This window comes from Phyllostomus discolor, chromosome 1 (genome assembly GCF_004126475.2).
Source record: "Phyllostomus discolor isolate MPI-MPIP mPhyDis1 chromosome 1, mPhyDis1.pri.v3, whole genome shotgun sequence".
Classification (NCBI taxonomy): domain Eukaryota; kingdom Metazoa; phylum Chordata; class Mammalia; order Chiroptera; family Phyllostomidae; genus Phyllostomus; species Phyllostomus discolor.
This window is the reverse complement of record NC_040903.2, coordinates 218,354,654-218,360,653: the sequence shown is the minus strand read 5'-3', so window position 1 is coordinate 218,360,653 and position 6,000 is coordinate 218,354,654. Positions and strand designations below refer to the sequence as shown.

Genomic DNA, 6,000 nt, shown 5'->3' with positions numbered 1-6,000 from the left:
TCTTCCTCTTCCCCGTCTGGTACCCCTATAATTCAGATGCTGGAACGTTTAAAGATGTCCTGGAGGTTCCTAAGCCTTTCCTCATTTTATTGAATTCTTATTTCTTCATTCTTTTCTGTTTGATTGTTTCTTTCTTCCTTCTGGTCCACTCCATTGATTTGATTCCCAGTTTCCTTCCCATCATTATTGGTTCCCTGTACATTTTCCTTCATTTCACTTAGTGTAGCCTTTATTTTTTCATCTAATTTGTGACCGAATTCAACCAATTCTGTGAGCATCCTGATCACCAGTGCTTTGAACTGTGCATCTGATAGGTTGGCTATCTCTTGGTCACTAAGATGGATTGGCTCTGAGGCTTTGATCTGTTCTTCTGTTTGGGCCAATTGTTTTTTGTCTTGTCTTGCCTGTTATGTAGTGAGGGGCGGTGCCTTAGGTGTTCACCAGAGCAGGGCAACCCAGGTGCTGGGTTGTGATGCTGTATGTGGGGGTGGGCTCCACTCTCTGTTGGATCCCAGTCCCCTCCGCCCCTTGCCCCAAGCAAACTGGGCCCTTCTGGTGCTGATTCCTGTGTGGGTGGGCCTCTGTACGTTCCAGGACCCTGTGGGTCTCTCCAACACACTCTCCCGTGAGGCTGGGAATCTCTCCCTGCCCCTCAACCCCCACAGGTGTTTTCAATCAGTGCTTTGAGGCCTTATTTCCCAGCACTGGGACCCTGGGCTGCGCCGTCTGTCTCGCTCCCCAGTTTCTCCTGGTTTATCGGTCTGGATGAACACGTCTATTTCAACTCCTTGGTTGTCGGACTCCCATACAGTTCAATTTTTGTCAGTTCTAGTTGTTATTTTGTTTCTAAATTGTTGTCCTTATTTTGGTTGTGTGAGGAGGCACAGTGTGCCTACCTACACGCCTCCATCTTGTCCGGAAGTCACATTGTATCCTTTGAAGTTTGTTCTGCTTTGTTTTGTATCGCTCTGTTGATATAAACCAGATGTTTAAGCTTGAGGCATAAGGAATAAACTCCTTATCTCATGAAACACGTCTTAAAGACCTTCTGGCATCAGCTCAACTAACAGACCCTGACCTGAGGCAGATCTCTGTGTTCCTGCGATTGTTATCTATAAATAATATCTGTTTTCCTAAGACTGTAGCCTTTTTGACATTGACTGATGAGCTATGATGTATGCTGTGTACACCTATACACACCATTCCCAATAAAAGCCATTTGGGAGGAGGGCTCGGGGGCCTTCTCCACTAGCGGGAACCACCACCGCCTTTCCTGCCGGAACAGCAAGGTTGTGTCCAGGACGACTTATTTCTCATCCACAGTGGACGGGAGGAGCATGCTGCTGGACGGAGCTCCTCCCACAGGAATATAATTAAGAAATTGAAGGCAAGTTTTGACCAATATGTGCAGAGATTTAAACCCTCTTATGCTGCTGGAATGTGAAAGTTTAATGTGTCTTCAGAAAGTTAAACATCCAGTTACCTTCCAACTCAATTCCACTCCTAGTTATATACTTCCCAAAACTGAAAACAGGTTTCCCACCAAAACTTGTTCATGAATGCTTCTAACAGCCTATTCACACACCAAACAGGTGGACACCACCCAAACATCCACCCCCACGGGCGTGCACGGGCGGGACGCACTCTGTCCATGGAAGACGGTTCTGTTCGGTCCTGGAAAGGAAGATGCGTGTGAAGTGCTGCAGATGCCGCAGGGACACGGTGGTTCGTCAGAAATTAAATATGGAGTCACCAGGTGATCCCACCGTTCTGCTTCTGGGCTCACGCCCCACAAAACTGAGGACAGGAGCAGGAACCGAAGTCCGAGCCTCTTTTCCAGCCGGGCCCAGGGCACCCACAGCCACCTCTCTGTGGGGCGAGTCACCTGGGTGGCATGCAGGGACCTTGACTCCCCTGAGCTGCCTTCCTCTGCTCACTGCAAGTGTTTGACGTGCAGAGGAAGGTCACCTACAGGCACCTGGGCTCCTGGCATGTGGAGCTTCGGGAGTTCAGGCCGGAGATCTGGTGGCCAATAAAATCGACGGTGAGCCCTCCCTGCCTCTGGTGCCCAAGGTTCCCGGGGCCCTGAGACACACCCCCGGTCCCACACTGTCACCTCCCTCCCAGTAAACACCCCGCCAGCCCCTCTCTTTCCCTGATGACTGTCTGGTATCAGACCTCCTCTCTGCAGTGGACATAAAGATGACCCCGAAAAGCTTCAGTTTTGCCAGGAAGTTCTCCCTGCCTCTGTACTTTGTCTCGGCTGCAGACGGCACCAACGTCCTCAAGGTAATGACAGAAGCAGCCCGGCAAGGTGGGGATGCACGGGGCAGGGCCAGGCTGACTGCAGGGGGCGGGGCCCTGGGGCAGTGCCTGGGCTGTGACAGGCAGGGTCCCCGTAACTACTGACAGAGGGGCTGGTGGGCCCACGGACCACGTATGGAGGCAGGGTGATGGGAAGCAGGTGCATTGAGGGGTAGCCTTGCTGATTTGAGGGGTGCAGTGTCGTGCGGACTTAGGACAGGGCCAGTGGGTCTGAGGCAGGCAGAGCCCAGGTCCCTGGCACCCACAGCCGAGGTTTCCTTCCTCCCCCACCTCCCACAGCTCTTCAACGATGCGATTCGATTGGCCGTGTCTTACAAAGAGAATCCAGGGGCTTCACGGATGAGGTTTTGCAGGAGCTCGAGGTAGGTCAGGCCAGTGTCGGGTGGGACCCAGGAGTGGCTCCTCATCGGAGGGTGCGGAACGTTAAGCCGATACAACTGCATAATTGTGAGTGGGTGCGGTTTCCCTCACTGTCTCTCCTTTTGGAATTTTATATAATCTTTCACCTTTGGGACCTGTGAGGACGCTGCGGGTTGGGGTCCCAGGAGCCAGACCCCGCCCCCCCGGCCTCCCCCACCCACAAGCCGCCTCCAGGTGGGCGGGGCCCCGGCAGCTGCGCGAGGCTGGGGCTCGGGAGCCCCCGGTGGCCATCCCGAGGCATTGCATGCTCTGCAGCCGTGCCTCAGCCGCGGGGGCTCTCGGGCACGTGAGCTCTAGGGGCGGTCCCACCTGCCAGAACACGCGTTCCCTCCTCGTCTCCCCCGCCGCGTCTCTCCTGATGGTGGAGTCCCGGTGTGACGTCACACGGTGGCGAGGCCCGCCCTGACCGCCCCCCACCCCGCGCCCCCTTCACTGCGCCAGGCCCACCCACCTGTGCGACTTCTGTCTGTCCCAAGGCGCGGAGTCGCCCTCCTGGGAGGGAAGAGCTAGCCCAACCTCAGCGCGCAGAGACGCCCGGGCCCGGCCCTGCGTGCTACGGCCTGGCACTCCCCACCCACCTGGGCGTCCGCGACCCCCGCCGAGGCGCCCCGGCTTCTTTGCAGTGACCTGTGGTGGCCTAGAAACTGCTCGCGAGTTCTCAGCGCCACGTGAGCCCCCTCGCCAGCGAGTGCCAGCGCGGAGCTTCCCCGTGCTCAGCCTTGTGCCGTAAAGAATGAGTAATATTCTTCTCCATCCTTGCCAAACGTCGCCAAGTCGTGGCTCCCGTCGCCCTGAGCCCCCGTTCTTGGCCACGCGGATGGCGCGGCGCAGCTTTCCCCGGGAAAATCTCGCAGCGCTCAGTGTGGTGAAGGGGGTGTGGCGTCCCGGCGGAGGTCCCGCCGACGCCCGTGAGCCGTGCTGCATGGCGGCGCATCTACTTCACCTGCGACGCGCCTGCCCTGCTCAGTGCGGGTCGGGAGTTCCTTTGGGGAACTGGCAGTAAAACGAAGGGTGGAACATGGGCATTTATTAGCGTCCTCTCCCAAACAGTGCCAAAATGAGAGTTCTGACAGGTGCTTGTCTGCCCTTTCCACACTCCGGGACTGTCCTCGGTGGGTCACGTGGGCAGCTCATTTAGTCCCCACGTGCCCAACCTACTGAGGGGAAGCAGTGCCGAAGGCCCAGTCTGACTCCCACGGGTGGGGGGGGAGCGATCTCAGAGCTCTCTGGCAGGCAGGCAGGCTGGGCCTGGTAGACGGGGGCTGCCCAGCCTGACTCCCAGGGGACCGCCAGAAAGTGGTCTCCAGGTGCCTGAGATCAGGTGCACCCACACATCTAGAAGGGGGTGTCTCTCCAGCCAACACCGGCAAGGTGTGAGGAGGGCTCGTCCCACTCCGGAGTGTCGACAGGGATGGCTGTCCAGACGGCTCTCAGGACTAGGCGTTGTCCTTGGCCTTCTCTGATCTGCTGAGGGCTGTGAGGAGGCGGCATCTGGCCTTGCCTGGGGGGAGGGGCTGCAAGGACATCCCCTCCACCGTCCCAGCCAGACCTCCCCGGGGACTGGCTGCACCATCTCCACTTTCCTGCCCACTCCCTCGGGAGCTCATTCAGGTGAGCGTCTACCCCACAGTCCACAGGCTGTTCTGTCAAGCAGCCGGTGGCTTCCTGGCATCCCCGCCAGCTCCCACCACCTAAAGGCCGCCCTGATCCTCCCTGCTGGTGCTCCGTTTGGTCTGGCAGCCCCACGAGGCCGCCTTCCCGGTGAGCAGGGAGAGACGGCCTCTGCCTGGGCTCAGCATCCAGGCTGCAGGGGCAGGCAGGCAGCTGACCCACCCTCAGGACTGCTGACTGACGAGTAAAGTGATGAAGGACACGGGGCCGGCCAGCTGGCCTCTTCGGCTCCAGGCCATCCAGGGCTGCCTCGGAAAGCAGGGGACAGCTGGAATGTGGCCATTTCCCACCCCATTCCCAAGGGGGACGCAGAGGACAGACCTCTCGGGCCACAACCAACAAAGGCCCCTGGACCCCAGCCCTGCAAGGCTAGCACTCCAGGTCATAGGTGTATGGGTGCCTTGCCAGGGGCATCAGAGACGTAGTTGGAGGGCTCGTGGGCCCTTATTAAACCAAGTCGGAACAGAGTGGGGCTAACGGCCAGAGCATGAGAGGCCAGGGAGGCGGTGCCCAGGCAGACAGGCGTTCCCAAGGGTCTGTGAGCCCTGGCCTTCTTCTCTGCCCTGGGAGGAAGCCACGCTCAGGGACCTAGCTCCCACCTGACAGGGCAGCCTGGGGCCTCAGGCAGAGCTGCCCCCAGCAGCATCCCCATCACTGCCCCCTGACCCCACCCCCAGGCCGTCTCCTCAGGAAGATGCTGGGAGGGGAAGGGTCAGAACAGGCAGGAGCCCAGGATGGGCAGTGAGGGGAGCATGGCAGTCAGACCCTCCCCACCCCCACTCCCCGGGCCTGCCACCACGGCCGAGCTGTTTCCACGGGGCTCCCCGGCAGAGACCAGGGAGGGACAGGATGGACCAGCTCTGGCCTCGTGGGGAGGAGGGGCGGCTCAGGCTTGGACACCCAGAACCGGAGCTGGCCCTGCAGGCCTTGCTCTCCGGTCCTCCCAGGCCACACACTCCCAAGACAGCACCCACACGCTGCTCCACCGGCCCAGACTCGGTGTAGCCCCTCCCACTGCCCAAAGCCCGGGTGGCTCCACCGACCACCCCTCCTTCCCACAGCTCCTGCCCTCTCCCCATCCACTTGCCAGCCTGGCTGACCCCTAGGCTCTGCACACCAAGAAGGGGGTCTGCCTGTTTCCCCTAGGGCTCCTCGCTGCCCACAGAGCTGCCGGGCCGGGAGCAGGTTGTGGCCCTGGTGTGATTCCTGCACAACTGAGGAGAGTTATCCTGGAAGCCAGCTGGCTGCAGAGCAGGTGACCCCCAGAGGCCAAAGCCAGCCCCCGCGGCAGCGAGCTTGGGCAGCCTCCCCTTGGGCATGGGGGGAGGCTGCCACCTGCCCACGGGCCCCTGTGACGTCCCAGCCCAGCCCCGAACCTCCAGGGAGGAAAAGGGCTCCCAGAGGACCCTGCTTGCACCACTTCCCACCCTTCTGAGGGAGGCTGGTATAGACCCCCAGGGGTCAGGGACCTAGGCCTTGCACCAGGAAGTGCCACCAGGCTCCACAATGCCCCGTGCCACCTGATGAGACCTTACACCACCACCCAGTCACCGTGCAAGGCATCCTGAGACAGCCACGGCAACC

General features: G+C 59.7%; 1 pseudogene; it reads left to right on the top strand.

The window, feature by feature from the left end:
• Window positions 1-1,686: 1,686 nt before the first annotated feature.
• LOC114492102 lies at window positions 1,687-5,619 on the top strand (annotated as a pseudogene).
• The last annotated feature ends 381 nt before the right edge of the window (window positions 5,620-6,000 follow it).